The sequence below is a fragment of the Balaenoptera acutorostrata genome, chromosome 10 (assembly GCF_949987535.1).
Source record: "Balaenoptera acutorostrata chromosome 10, mBalAcu1.1, whole genome shotgun sequence".
In the NCBI taxonomy this organism is placed as follows: domain Eukaryota; kingdom Metazoa; phylum Chordata; class Mammalia; order Artiodactyla; family Balaenopteridae; genus Balaenoptera; species Balaenoptera acutorostrata.
The window spans coordinates 98962960-98979173 of NC_080073.1; the positions used below are offsets into that span (position 1 = coordinate 98962960).

Consider the following 16214-nt stretch of genomic DNA (forward strand, 5'->3'; position numbering starts at 1 on the left):
CCATCTCCTCCTCAATCCACTCCACCTGGCTTCTGACCTCTCACTTCACTAAATTTTTCTTGGTAAAGGCACCAATGACATCTGTGCTGCCCAATCCCATGGCTGCTTTTCAGTTCTTATCATATTTGCCCTCTCTGGAACATTCTATGTAGTCGATCGCCACCTCTTTAAAACACCCTTAGTATCTGGGACACCACATTCTGCTGGTTTTCCTCCAATGACTTAGGACATTTCTCTCAACCTCCTTGGGAATTCATCCTCCTCTCCTGGATCTTTAGTGTTAGAGTTCCTCAGAGCTTAGACCTCAGTACTCTGTCTCTTTCCTTTCTTTCTTGGTGACCTTGTCCACTCCCTGTCTCAAATGATATATCAACAAGTCTCAACAATATATCTACAGCCAAGATCTCACTGTATGAGTTCTAGCTAATGAATCCAACTGTATATATTGCTAGCATTGTCATGATTATAAGTGATAAAATCGCACCCAAAACTAGCTTAAGATAAAAAACAGACAAACAAACAAACAAACAAAAAAAAAAAAAAAGGAGAGACAGAGAAACAGAAAGAGTCAGAGAGAGAGTGTGAGATTAATAGACACATGCTGACTCTTAATTCATGTAACCGAACCAGGGGCAGAAGCAAGAGGACTCTGTTATTCTCAGGATCCTTTCTCTCCGACTCCTGTCTCTCTGCACATTATTTTCATTTTTCTAAGCCAATGTAATCCCCATAATCATTAAGAGCTCTGAACATACATCCTCACAGCTCTGCAACCAGAGTGTAAAAATCTCTCTTCTGTCCACTCAGACTAAGAGAAGGAATTTGATTGGTCCATTGATGTTCACATGACTTCTCTATGAATCAGTCCCTGTGGGCTGGGAGTCAAGATATTACGATTGCCTTAGATTGGGTCACATGCACACCTCATAATTATACTAGAGGAAGAATGCTGGGCCAGGCAGTCACACAGTATGTATCCATTAAACTGTTTGAAATCTCCATTTGGATCTCTCACAGGTATCTCAAGGTGATAGTATCCAAAACCTAACTAGGTTAGGAACCTAATGTTCCTCCAAAACACGTGATTCTCCTCCAGTATTTTCAATCTCAGAAAATGACACCAACATTTATGGGATTGACGAGAGTTATGCTTGACAACCTCTCTCCTTTACTGTCACCACCACCCACCCACAATCCAATGATCATGTCGTATTGATTTTACAGCCAAGATATATTTTGGATCCATCCACTTTTTTCTGTCTCCAATATCACCCTCCTAGTTCAAGTCAATGTCACCTCATACCTAGATTACTGCAATAGCCTCCTAATTGGTCTCCTACTGTCCATTCTTGATCTCTTCCCATTCTTTATCTTCAAAGCAGAGTGATTTTCTAAAAATTAAAACCCATCATATCTTGCTCTTAAAATCTTAGAAAAGCTTCTCACTGCTCTCGAGATAAGCACTGAACCCTTAACTTGCCCTCACATCTGGGGATCTCGCCTTAACACCGTGGGGATCCAATCTCTGCTTTTCTTCCTAACCTCGCTCTTTCCACTCTCTCCTTTCCCCCACTCAAACTGTTTCAACCATATTAATATTTCAGTTTTTCAAAAGTAATCTGAGCTTTATTGAGTTATAGGGCTTTCTCATGAGCTGGGTAAACATATCATGTTTTACGCTCTCTAGACCCTATACTTCTTCACATTACTTATCATAACTCCAATACTTATTTGTGCAAATTTTTAACTGTAAGGTTCATAAGGGCAAGGACAGCATCTGTCTTATTTGACATATTATGTAACACGTACAGCTATTCAATCAATATTTATTGAATGAATGGTCATCCTACCTTATTACGGTTCTTTATATATCTGTCTTTTCAGCCAAAATATGAATTCATTCTTTTACTTTGCAAATATTTATTGAGTTCCCACCTTGTGCTAAGGAGTTAAATATTGGGGACAGGGTCATGAAGAAGATAGATGGGGGTCGTTTCCTTTGGAAATTTATATATTTTTTTACTATGCAGAAACTGTGTTTTTCCTTTGCATCCATATACCTCAATTCCTGGCAGATACCAGCTATGTAATGCTTGCTGAATGAATAAATGAATTAATTAATGGACTCTGAAGTTGATCATCAACTACTCCCTGTTCTTGACACTGTTCCTAATTCTGTGTGTTTAAAATGACCAAAAGACTCATGGCAGATAAAAATGGGTCACAAGCCATGGGTGTTCTGGCTGGCAGTGAGCGGACCAAATGTAATAATCACCCACTAGGCAAAAGTGAGATAGAAAAGTCCAAGATGGGATATTGCCACAAGGGTGGAAGGAAGGTTCTAGATACATGGCATCTGGGAGCCTTGGGGCAAAAGGATGGGAGAAAAATTATAATGTCAATGGAGTAAGAAAGGAAGAGGAAGGAAAAGGACCAATGGGAGACAAAATATGCCCATTTTTCATTGAAGTTTCTTACTTAATGTCTGTCTCCTACTCTGCATTGTGAACTCTGTGGCAACAGGAACAATGTCTGTCTGGGTTATCAGGGCATCCCCGGTGCCATTCGAAGTGACCACGCTTACTTGATGAATGAATGAATAAATGAATGCTCAGGCAGAGTAAGCTCAGTGTCTCAGAATCACAGGTCCCGGAGCTAATGAGGCCAGGACACCTGTTCCTATAACTCACGTCACTCAGAGAACACACTTCCTGTGACTGGTTCTGGAGCTCACCCTCTCCAGATAAGCAGGAAACCCTTGAGAGGAAGTTCTTACACCTAGATATTCCAACCAGTCACCAGCCGAAGACATCCCCAGACCATAGTAGAGACAAACGGATCCTTTATCCCTGAGTTGATAGCTGAAAATTCTCAGAAAAAAAAAACAAACCCTCTTTATAGTTAGAGATAAAAAATTTTTAAATGCACTTATGCCTAGAAGGCATAGATAGCATCAGGGTGAATGAGTGAATTATACTAGGTAATTTTTTCAGAAAAGAGGTGGTACTGTAGTGAGGTATACAATATAGGAGGGCTGTAGGTACCTTAAGTGAAGAGAGGATGCCTTTAGGCAGAAAAAGGAGACAAAAATTAAGGGACCTAAAGACCTCAAAGATAAACCTATGGGCAAGTTATACCCAGAGCAGGTATAATTTTATGACTTTACTGTCTCAGTGAAAGGTGATATCCCATAACAACTAAACATGTGATCTCAAGAATCTGGTGGCCTGGGTTTGAATCACAGCACCGTTGATTTTGGACAAGTCACTTAGAATCTCTAGGGTTCAGTTATTTTATCTGGAAATGAATATATGAATGAGAACCATCTCCTAAGATGTTGAGAGTACTAAATGAAGGAATCCCTGTAAAGCACCTGGCGTGCATTATATGCTTGATAAATATTAGTTATTACTAATATTCATATAAATGACTTGGCAGGAGGGGTGTTCACCATTTGGGCTCATCTCTAATACTGGAGATTCCGAGGAGAACCAGAGGAAATGAGGAGGCCCTGAGAGAACCTTCGCGAGATGTGTCCAAGCAGACCCGGGCACACAGTTGGCGCTCAGTAAGTGATGACTTTCCTTCCTTCCACTTTTGTCATCTCCCTGTTTCTATGAAGTTGAATGTCAAGTGTGCAGTTCGCCCTGCCCTACCTTGTAGCTTCCCTGTGCCCATGAGACCTTTTCTGGTTTGGAGATGGCTGAACACAGCCCAGCAGCAACACCAAGGGAAAGTGGTCAAAATGCAGATCAGAGTTTTCTTTTTAAAGAAATGCATATTTTAAGGTAACCATCCAGATGCACGGTTCACATGAGAATCTAAACAAGCACAGCTAACGCAAAGTTATAAAACCAGATTATTTTTTCTTCTTCAGCAAACATTTTAAGAGCCCTCAGGCTCAGGAAGGAGATGGGTGGTCGTTTCCTGGCTCCACGCAAACGCGGGAAGGAAGTGAAGTTGAGTGCCCTGTGCCACCCCTTCCCCTTTCCCCTTCCCCATTCTACTCCCCAAGCCTTTCGCCCCCAACGCTGGGCACAGAACTGTCCATAGTTTCCCAGCCAAAATGTTCTCTCAAGAAGGATCTGAAACTCATTTACATTAAAATACAAATGAGGACTGCATCTGAGAGCATTACATCAAGGTTTCCCTTTACCTTAAAACCCCAGCAAAGATTCACACCAACCCCAGTAAGGAGCAGAGACTTCTTTAGCAAGCTCCAGAAGCTTACTCGTTGGTATTTTCATTGTGGATTCATCCTGGAATCCTGAAATCTCACCACTTAGGTTGTAAATTAATCAGCAGAGTTTAAAGAAAAGCAGGAAGGGTTGGAGAGAGCGATCGGTACTTACGAAATGTTAACCACCTTCATTCTTTTGACAGAAGGAGGTGGAGATGCAGCAAATCAACCTCCCCTCAACTTAAAATCACCTGAAGCATTTATGTACTGACAACCAAATGCCCTTGGATCTCTATTTCAATAGGTCCGGGTTAAAACCTCAGAAACTGATTTTCGTAACCAGCATCGTGGGGTTGTATAGAGGATTAAACGAGGGAGTTAATGAGAAAGTCCTAGCTTAAGAGCGTTGAGTACTATTTGAATCTCTCATCTCGCTTCCTGTAGCCTCATTTGGAAGTGTGAGTCTGATTTCCCCAGTTCATGCTGTCCTTAACTCTCAATTGTACACATTTCTGAAGAGCTTCTCTTCTCTGAGCTATTTTATAAGTTGTTGACAGATTCATCTTTCTAAAGTACAGTTCTGAACACGTCCAAGGAATGCATGTTCCACCGGACCTAACAAACATACGGACAATACAATCTTCACAGAGTAGCAAAAATTATCTTTTAAAAATTGGATTATTTCATTCCCACATTAAAATGAAATGCAAACTCTTTAGCGCAGCTTTCAAAGCCCTCACATGGCCTGGCCCCTGCTCATCTTCCCTACCCCATCTCATACCACTTCCCTTTGTTCGCTAGGCTCCGGTCACTCTGACTTGATTGGTCCTCCTGCCTCAGTGCTCACTCCCGCCTCAAGGCCACCCCCTTGCTGTTCCTTCTGCCCAGAATGCTTTTCCCCCAGATCCTTGCAGGACTGACGGGTTCCACTGCGCGGTTACCTCTTGGCTCAACAACTACTCCCACTAGAGCAGTCCCCCCAGGCTCAATCACGTGAATCCTTTTTATTTTCTTTACAGCACTTCTGCAATCTAAAATGTCCCTGTTTATTTGTTTGTTTGCTTACTATGAGCTCCCTAACCCCTCCAGGATGCGAGAGCCCCGGTTTCCCTGTTCACTGTGTTATCACCGCTGTTGAGGTAGCAATTGACACATGGTTGACTTTCAATGAGCATTTTGCAATAGAACGATGTTATGCTCTGTTCAAATCCTTCCATGGTTCTACATACTTCTCAGAACTGAGAACACATTCCTTGGCCTGCCAGTGAACAACCTCCATGGTTTTGCCTAATTCTTATGCTGAACTATGTCCATGTAGTTCCCTTTTTATTATAACTCTGAACACATTAAATTGAAATGATCTGCATGGGTTTCTTTCTCCTAACCTTTGCCCCTCAAAGTGAGGTTTGTGAACCTGTACTGTTGGCATCATCTGGAAATTTGTTAGAACTACAGACTCTGAAGCTTAGCATTAAATCTACTGAATCACTATCTGCATTTTAATAGGAGCCCCAGGTGAACTGTGGCCTTATGCACACCTCCTAATTACTAAAGGAATAATCAGTCAGCCACCCAGTGTGTATCAGCTGAACTACTCACCACTTCCAATTGGATCTCTCACTGATATCTCGAGTTGATAATGTTCAAACTGAACTAATAATGGTCCTTCCAAAACATGATTCTCTTCCAGTGTTCTCAACCTCAGAAAATAAGAAATATTTTCCTACACTGGTTTATGAGTTATTCAAAGGCTTTATTATTCTGCTTTGGAAGCGGGGGTGGGGGGCATGGGAGTGACAGTCACTGAAATACGGAGCGTAGGAGGATTGGCTGGAGGTGGGCAGACAGAGAATGGCTTTAATTTGCCCATGAGAAAGCCAGGGGACAAATACCAGTAGATAGCTGGATATATGAGTTTGGAGCTCAGGAGCGATACCAGTGTTCAAAACTAGATATGGGAGCCAGCACGCAGTAGCCAGTGTTGATTCAGTGACCCTACCACATTTCACTAGTTCATTCACTCTTCAAGATGACCATCTCACATCCTGTCCTTTCTCCTTAAACCTCCATCGCCTCCTCCCCACACTTCAGTCCTGGCTGATAACCTTATTTTCTATTTCACAGGAAAAACTAGAAGGGTCAGCAGAGGTCACGCACCCACTCACACCCCCATACCTGTAGTCTGCCCTTCCTCTTCAGGAGAAGCTGTTAACAACTTTGTTAGCATTTGTTAAGGAAAGCACAGGGTGTGAGATGGTGAATGATGTTCAACAAAAGACCACAAGAAACACTGAAATAGGTTCATTACTCATCGGTCCTGGAGGAAGTACAGGGCAGGCCTCCAGGAGCCATGAGGGGAAGTCAAGACAGGGTACAGGCTGTGAGAGTGACAGGTCCTGGGGCATGTGCCTTTATTAGGGTCATGGGGGGAGTGCCTTGGGTTTCCCAGGCTAAGGCCAGATTGGTGAATTCAAACCAAAATGAGTGTGGTTTTGGTAAGCTCCACGGGGTCTTATCTAAGGGGCGCACAAAGGGAAGGCCCTGGGAGACAGAGGAGCCTGTTTGATCACAAGGGTTGCTGGGGAAGTCATATCAGGAACTTACATTTGCTTGTGACTCTGTGGGCTATTCTTTAGGCCATGGGCTGGTATGAGGGGCTGGTGTCCATTTAAGGCCCCTGCAGGTCACTTGGCCAAACAACATGAGTGCTGAGGCAGAAATGCCACGGAGTAGTTTAACTAAACTCTTGACAGAAGCCAACCTCTCCACTATTTCCTATATCCCATCCCCTTACCCTTTTCAAGGACCTCACTCCAACAATTCACTCCTCTTTCCCCTGTGTCATAAAAATTTTCCGATTAGATTGTCTATTTTTCGAGCATATTAAATCTCCTATCATAAAAACAAACCAAAAAAACCCAAAAGCCTCCCTCGACCCTCTACCGTCTTTCCACTATCACCCCATTCTTCTGCTTTACAGCAAAGCTCTTGGAGAAGTTGTCTACACTGCAGCCTCCAACTTCTCCCGTTCCCTCCCACCCCCAACTGAAACTGCTTTGTCAAGGTCATCAGTGGCCTCTGCATCCCCAAATCCATCGGGCAATTCTCAGCCCCCGTTGTACTTCCCCTTTCAGCAGTTGACACACTTCATGTCCCCCTGGACACTCTTTGCTGGCCTTTCAGGGCATCACACACTGGCGGCGGTCCTTTGTCTCAGGCCACTTCTCAGCCTCCTCTGCTGGTGACTGTCCTCTCCCAGCCTCTCCATGTCGCATGCCCAACGCTCACTTGTCAGTTTGCTTCCCTTTTTCAAACACACACCCTTGGTGATCTCACCCAGTGTCACTGCTTCAGATGTCACCCTATATGCTGGTGACTCCCAAAGGTCTATCTCCAGACCTCTCCCCTGGTGTCCGCATTCATATATCCTACTTCCTTCTCAACAGCTACACAGGGTCTAAGAACCGTGTAGAACTTAGCCTGCCCCAAATCTAACTCTCTGTCCCCTCCCCACCAGGTCCCCCGCAGCCTTCCTTATCTCTGAAAATGACCACTCCTTCTTCCACTTGCCAGAGCCCAAACCTTTGGGCTTAACCTTGGTTTCTTTCCTTCACTCCCACATCTAACAGAAAATCCTATTGATCTCACCTCAAATTAGAGCCAAAATTCATCCATTTCTCAACACTGCATTGCTACCACCCTGATCCAAGCCCTCATTGTCTCTTGCTTTGATTATTGCAGTTGTCTCCTAACAGAAATTGCTGCCTCTGCTCTGGCTTCCAGGGTCTCTTCTTTTTTTTTTTTTTTTTTAAAGGAATTCCTTTTATTTTTATTATTTATTTATTTATTTATTTATTTTTGGCTGTGTTGGGTCTTCGTTTCTGTGCAAGGGCTTTCTCCAGTTGCGGCAAGCGGGTGCCACTCTTCATCGCGGTGCGCGGGCCTCTCACCATCGCGGCCTCTCTTGTGGTGGAGCACAGGCTCCAGACGCGCAGGCTCAGTAGCTGTGGCTCACGGGCCTAGTTGCTCCGCGGCACGCGGGATCCTCCCAGACCAGGGCTCTCGAACCCGTGTCCCCTGCATCGGCAGGCGGATTCTCAACCACTGCGCCACCAGGGAAGCCCCCAGGGTCTCTTCTTAACAGAGACACCAAAGTGATCCTCTAAGGGTGTAAGTCAGATCCTATCACTCTTCTTAAAACCCAGTGGCTCGGGCTTCCCTGGTGGCGCAGTGGTTAAAAATCCACCTGCCAATGCAGGGGACACAGGTTCGAGCCCTGGTCCGGGAAGATCCCACATGCCGTGGAGCAACTAAGCCCGTGCGCCACAACTACTGAGCCTGCACTCTAGAGCCCGCGAGCCACAACTACTGAGCTCGCGTGCTACAACTACCGAAGCCCGTGTGCCCTAGAGCCCATGCTCCACAACAAGAGAAGCCACCACAATGAGAAGCCGCGCACCGCAACAAGGAGTGGCTCCTGCTCGCTAGAGAAAGCCCGAGTGCAGCAACAAAGACCCAACGCAGCCAGAAATAAATTTTAAAAATAAAAATAAAAATAAAATAAAAACAAAAAACAAAAAAAACCCCCGTGGCTCTCCATTTCCCTCAAAGGCGAGGCCAAAGCCCTGACATTGCCTGTGAAACCCTCCCCACTGCCCCCTGATCTGTTTCCTTCCTCTTTGCCCTGGATCACTTCATTCTAGCCCCTTGAGGGTTTCTTGACGATGCCAAGTTCGATCCCACTGCAGGGCACTTGTGTTCTTTGTTCCCGCTGCCATGCCTCATGTCTTGGTCACTTACACCTTTCAGGTCTGTGTGTAAATGTCTTATCAAAGAAGCATTCCTAGGCACCCTGTAAAGGAGCTGTCTCTCCCTCCCGACCTTCCTTCCCTACTTACGCAGCATGATATTTTCCATGGCCCTTACTTCATCTCTAACAGGAAATGTTTGCTTATTCATTATCTGTCTCTTCATTAGTATGTAAGTTCGCAAGAGCAGGGTTTGGTCTGTTTTATTTATTGCTATATCTCCAGCATGAAGAACAGTAATGGGCATACAGTGCCAGGCCTTCAATAAATACTTGTTGAATACATGATTGACTAAAAACGGATGAAAGAAATATGTATTGAATGTCTAATATGTGTCGTAAATATGTAACTAGGAATTGAGGCTATAAGAAAGGATGAAATCTCATGTCAGGGATTGACAGGTGAGATTGCAGCAGGGGTGGAGAACACAGTTCTGGGGAAGGCCATAAAGAGGACCTTTTAAGGGAGCATGGAAAGGAGATGCTGGAGAGGAAGGCGGTAAACCCAGATAAAATCGTCACAGAACACAAGGGAAGATAGAGTTCCAAAGGAAAGGGGATTGACAAGAGTAGCAAGGCTGCAGAAAGATAAGGTAATAGGACAAAATGGAAAGGACCCATTGGAGGTAGCAAAAGCATTTTGGGGACCTTAATGGTTCCTGGCAACTGTGATAGTAATACCTCCCCCAGGAAGCCTCTGTAAATCCTAATATCCCAGCGCTTATCAATCAGAATACAGGCTCATTGGCTTGTCAGTTATCCAGCCATTTAGACTTGAGCAGCCTGAGGGCCTTGAAGAAGGAAATGGCATGTTTTGGGCAATTCCTATGGGCCAGGCACAGTGCTAGGTATTTTGCAAGTGCTAATATATTTGATCCTCAGAGCAACCCAGTGAGATAGATATGATTTCCCATTTTGCATATTCAGAAATTGAGGTTCCAGGAGGCTGATCCAAGATCATGTAACTACTAACGGATACTGGAACCTCTGTCTTTTGGACTCCTTGTGAAAAACGTGTATGTTGGGGAGTGTTTTTCCCGTCCCTCCTATGTCATCTGGAAGTTGCACAGAGGCAGACTTGCTGGTTTCTTATCCAATAGCTAATCCTATTTTCCTGCTGACAGAACTGGATTTTCTTTGTGTATGGGGTAACCCTGTGCTTCAGCAAAGACTGAGCCCTTTCCTAATCCCCGGAGCCAAAATTTGACTAGTCTAAGCAAATTATGACCATTTCATTTGTCTTGCTGTTGATCAGCTCAGGAACAGGCTTGTGATGCAGTTCTGCCTCCTAAGACGTGAGGGCATTTCTGCTGGGGAGTGGGACCCAAAAAGGGGAGTGTCTTCATTTTGGCTTTATTTATTTATGTATTTATTTGCATTTGGATGTGGTTGAGAAGGTACTACCTAAAGCTATTGCAGGCACTTTGCAACTGTGAGGGAACCAACCACCTGAGAGTAAAACTGACCTGAAGATATTTATTGATCTACCCCCAGACTTCTTGCTTGGTGAGGCAACAGGTATTTATTGTTCAAGCCACTTTAAGTTCTATTTTTACATTATTTGTAGCCAAAGCATCCAATATACACAATATGCTGTGTATATTTTTACCCACTGGTTTATTCCCAGCTCCTAACATAGTGGTAATTGCTCAAAAAAAAATATGTTTTGATTGCCAGCATGAAGAATGTTGTGTATTTCAGAGTAAAGATGAATGAATTCAATGAATTATTACAGGGTATAGAAAATTGAGGTGACAACATGCCATTGGCATTCTCTCTAAAAGCACAAGAGGAGGAGAAGAAAAGAGCACGCCACATGGAAAAAACCCTGGTTGTGTGTAACATGGCAGCATCTCAGTACTCTGTCACCAGGGAGAAATATTTATGTTAAGACCTCTGTCTATCAGACGGCCATTTCCTCCCACGTAATTAATTGAAATTTAAAATCAATTTGTGTCCCTGGTGACCGAGGTCCAGACTAAAGAACAGCCTAGATTGTGTTTTCAGTCAGGAGGTGGCTGTGTTCGAGATTTGTGTTGGCATCTTTGAGCTGCGACCACAGCTCACATTTTTGTGGGAAATATCAGATGAAAGTTTTATGGCAACATTCTTCCATCACGAAGGGCGGGGGGGCGGGGGGTGGGGCGGGCTTCAGCATGCCCAAGAGAGTTTTTCTCCTTCTGAAACATGTTTAGACTCATTCTTTCCAAATTAATGAGGCCACTTTCCCCTTTCAGAGCAAATGCAGATAGGGAAACAAATGGGTGAAAATTTAGAAACAACAGGGTCCCCTTTCCAAAGCCTCATTTCACAAGGCCCTATGTGGTTTGTGGAAGCAAGTTGAGGTCCTGGTGACTGATAAATACAATATAATTTTAGAACTTTCATAAGCCTGTGTGGCCTCTTTGTTGAAGATCGGCAATTAGGGCCTTAAAGTACTGAAAACAATTACCTAAATCGTTTTCAAAATGTCCATATTCAGTATTAGTTCTGGGCACTGTCTCTTCCTCTTGTTCAGCCCCTGCTTATACTCTTTCATTCAGCTAGATTATTCCAGTTGTGGTTCCCAGATATGGTTCAGCTGCAGCGTATGCAGGGGTGCGTGGGGAAGACATTCTGGCCGAGGCTTTGGAGAAGAGTGTCTTTGTGCCCACTTGCTCATGGCCCTATTCTGAGGGAAGGGACCCTAAGTGATTTCTTACAAACAGATCATCACATTTGACCCCCTGATCCTGGCTGATGGAACCAGGAAGGAGCAGTTGTTTTTGAAGATGGCCATCTGTAAGCTGACCACCAGCCAATGAGATAATCCAGTGGGACCCCTCTATAGGACAGGGGTGTCCAGTGCCCTGTAGTGACCAATGGACTCTATCAGATCCTTTCTTTTAAGAAGTATGAAGGTGACACAGAGAGAAAAATACAAGTGACAGAAGGGTTCAAAAACCAAGAGACTGATGGAGAGGAGACAGTGGGCTAAAGCCATGAATCAGTAGAATTTAAGATGATTAAGAAGCTAAGCAGGACATTGGAGGGAGCTAAAAAGGGTATGAGAAGTATTAAGAAACAGGCAGTGGCCTCATGTGGTGCTGTGGGTGGCCGCTGCTGAGAGTCAGCAAGATCCTGGGGTCTGTGGACTGAGGATGAAGTGCCAGTTCCTGGGAGGCTCGGTCCTACGTTTATGCGAACTCCCTACCGTTGTTCCTTACATGCCTTCATCATAAATCTCATTTGCTGAGAATCTGATTGTGTCAAACTCTTGCAATCTGAAAGAATTTAACTACTAGGTTCAATATTTACAAACTTTGTGATCTTGGGTAAGTCACTTAACCTCCGTGAACATTAGATGTTCAGTCTCTACCTGCGATAGGCAGAATAATGACCCCAGCATGTCCACGTCCTAATTCTAGGAATCTAAGAATATGTTACTTTACATGGCAAAAGGGATTTTGCAAGTGTGATGAAGTTAGAGACCTTGAATTGGGCTCCTATATTATCCATGTGAGTCCAAGCTAGTCACTTGGGTCCTTAAAGTCAAATAGTAGAACTTTTCCCGGCTGAGGTTGGGGGAGATGTAACTATAGAGGAACAGTCATAGAGGTTCAACATTACTGACTTTGAAGATGAAAGAAGAGGCCAGGAGCCAAGGAATATGGGCAACCTCTAGAAGAGAAAAAGGCAAGGAAACAGACTCTCCCCTAGCCCCTCCAAAAGAATGCAGCCACGCCTATACACTAACTAGCCCGGGAGACCTGTGTGGGACTTCTAACCTACAGAACTGTAAGATGATAAATGTCTTTTGTCTTAAGCCATTAATTTTGTGGTAACTTGTTACAGCAACAATAGTAAACTAATCCACTGTAATATCACTCTACATATATATGGGAAAACATTTAAATGTATACACACTCCAGTGTAACATTGGTTATGTCGTCTTTTTGAATTCCTTACTTTTTCTGGTTTCAACAATGAGTATATGTTACTTGTGTAATAAAGAAGTTGTTATGTGTACTTTTGGTAAGATTTATTTGGTAAATAACAAGTCCAACAAACATTTGTTGAAGGTACTTTGTGTAGTCCTGAGGTCATTTAGATACTGCACGTTTTTTAGTCTTTGTTAGGCCTGGTATGGTGCCTTGTGACAGATCTCAAGGTCATGTTGATGGAGCTCAAAAATCTACTGAAGAAATTTTAAAAGGACATTCTAGAGACCCTGTGGCTTCCCAAGTCCATCAGCCTCACCCAAAGTCTAAAAACTCTTAGGCTCATTCACAACTCACCCAATGTCAATAGGGGAGGACTATTAACTGATATTAGAGTTACCAATACTGGTGATAAGCACAGCAAATGAGACAGTGAGACTCCTTTGAAGGTACTTCTGAACCACTTAAGGTTAAGAACTTGACTTCGGTGAGTTAAAATTGCAGAGCATGCCCGAAATACCAGTTCTCACTTGAGCAAGAATTTGTTAGCTCTTATCACGACCAACCATCTTCAGGGCTTTGAATGGCCCTAAACTTAATTTCGCATTTAGACAGGACAATAGGTGCTTTGCATGACCTGATTAGAGAATAACGCAAAGCTGTTTCCCATTAGGTCACTTTGACCTGCGGCTGAGCCAAATTCCCTGGACCTGTCTCCAGCCAAACTACACCCCAGAGGAATGAAGGAAATAGAGCAGATTTTCAGGAGTAGAGATCTTAACACTTTCATCATGTCTTTATTCATCAAATGTTTGTTGGATGTTGTAACTGTGTCCCCAAATGTTCGTGTGCATAAGAATTAGCTGGGAGGGTTCCACTGCCCAGAGAGACTGATTCAGCAATTCAAGGGTGGGACCTGGGGATCTATATTTAACCACCTTGTGGGTGATTTTGATACAAGACCTCTACAGACCACTTTGTAAAATATTTAGTTTGGTCTAAACAAAATGAATAAGCAACAGTTCCTTGCCATCCAGAGCCTTGAAGTCCAAGGAAACAGACACACTATTATGATACTATGTGATGAGCTCAATAATAGAAGTTTTGGTGACAGTGAAAGGGGGAAAAGATTCTCTGTCCAGGGGACAGTCTTGAAGCATGTCGCCTAAAAGAGAAGAAGGAATGGCATTCTAGGTAGGGGAACAGCCTTTACAATCCCCAAATCATGAGAAGACATGAAATACTAGGGAAGAGTGAGCAGTGCAGGGTGATGGGAAGGTGAGAGGAACTCTAGGTGTGGATAAGAAGGAGAGAATCTAAGAAGAGAGCATGGATCTCGATTCACCAACTAAGTCACTTCACTTTGTTTTGTAGGCAACAGGGAGTTGGTGGAAGTTTTTAAGCAGACAGTGACATGAGGAGATTTGAAAGTTTTCTATGAGAACATCTAGTATTGTGGAGATGCTCATTCAACTAATATCTCCTGAGGACCCACCTTGTGCCCTGTCACAGTTAGAAATTGTTGTGACAGTCCAAGCAATGAAAGGCTAAACTAAGGTAGTAGCAGTGGGCATGTATTGAATTGGTTAACAAGATTTAAGATTTAATTTTTTAAATAACAGGATTTGGTGACAGGTTAGATTTAAGAAGCAAGGAAGTGTTTGTAATGTTTTAGGGCAGAGAGACTGCTATGGACTAAATGTTTATGTCCCCCCCCGCCAGATTCTTATGTTAAAGCCTAATCCCCAATGTGATGGCATTAGGAGATTGACGTTGGGGAGGTAAATAGGTCATGAGGATGGAGCCCTCATGAATGGGATTAGTGTCCTTATAGGAAGAGACAAAGAAGGATCATCTCTCTCCCCCATGTGAGGATACAGCAAGAAGAGAGCCATTTACAAACCAGGAAGAGGACCCTCACCAAAACCCAACTGTGTTGGCACCCTTGGTTTCAGACTTCTAGCCTCCGGAACTGTGAAAAATAAATGGTTGGTTGTTTGAACCATCCAGCCCATGGAATTTTGTTAAAGCAGCTAGAACTGACTAAGACAGAGACTGAAGGGATGATAATGACATTAGTGGAGAGTCAGGAGGAGAAGACTTGCCCCAGACCTAAATGGGAGTAGAGGAGCCCACCCAGAGGGAGAAGTAGAGTGAAAATATGTGAGGTCCAGTGGTGGAACATGAGTAGCGATAAGCGGAGGGATGTAGTGAACTGTGAAGGAAGTGAACTGAGCTGAGCAGGATCCCCCAGAGAAAGAAAGAGGGGTCTGAGAGGAAAGAAGTGATCGGTCATTTTAAATGCAACAGAGGAAAGCCATTGTGATGTCTTTTGGTTTCACCATCTAGGATGCCATGGGTGACATTAACAGGGACTACTGCATGCAGAGCTGGGGGTGGGAGCCAGAGGTCAGGATGGAGGGAACGCAGCGAGGAAGAAGGGAATGGAAGGTGTGGCAGTGGGAGCACACAGTTGTAGACGAAACAGCTCTTTCAGGAAAGCTGAGCATGAAAGGAAGGAGGCAGAGTAAGAAGAAGAGTGGATAGAATTAAGGCACTAAGTATTAGGGTTTCCGTGAACCTGTGGGCACAGGGCTTTTCGCTTATACGAAAGGAAAAGTTGTGATGAAAATAGAGGAGGGATAAGTTGGATTTCTTTTTAGAATTTCTATTGTCTTAGAGTAAAATACTTATATAAAAACTAAAGGGAACAAGTGTGTTGGGGTTTTAAGTACCAGGAATCAGTAAAAAATATTTCTAAGTCTTTAGAGTAGGAATCTGTCAATATGGGCTTGTGAAATGGAGACTGCTCTGAGAATCAGGAGGAGGACATGCTCAAGGGAAAGGAAAGCTAAAGAACCAGCCATGGCAGAGCAAAAAGGGGCTGTAAATTATCATGACACTTGGCAGTTCCTCCCTGGGACTGGGTCACTGTCAGGGCAGCAAACCTACCTCGGGAGAGGCATGATTTGACTTGATTTTTTGGTTAAGTGATTGTGTAGGCATAAAGGAAAATCCAGAAAAATCACCTTATCAAATGACTAGTCAACCTTTGGTATTTGATCTGGGAATCTCTACTCAGGGGCAAACCAATTGGATGTAAATCCACATTTTTGTATATTTAGAAAACAAATGGTCAAAAGTCAGATAGTTGGAGGAGTCTAATCTCTTCAACCATCGAAAACAGCAGTGTAATTTTATTTTGTATATTCTTATGAATAAGATGTTGCTTTCAAATTCCTATTTCATGTGAAACCAGAACAGCAGTTTGTACAGTTTCCTCAGAAACCGAGCATAATGTGATGGT

General features: G+C 43.6%; 1 long non-coding RNA gene across 1 annotated transcript in view; it reads left to right on the forward strand.

Annotated features, from left to right (window-relative positions):
• Positions 1-16214, forward strand: part of LOC130708994 (uncharacterized) — an 84656-nt gene that overhangs the window by 13628 nt on the left and 54814 nt on the right. Inside the window, exon 2 of the long non-coding RNA XR_009009398.1 lies at positions 3439-3568. This is a non-coding gene — a long non-coding RNA (uncharacterized LOC130708994). The remainder of the gene's footprint in view (positions 1-3438; positions 3569-16214) is intronic.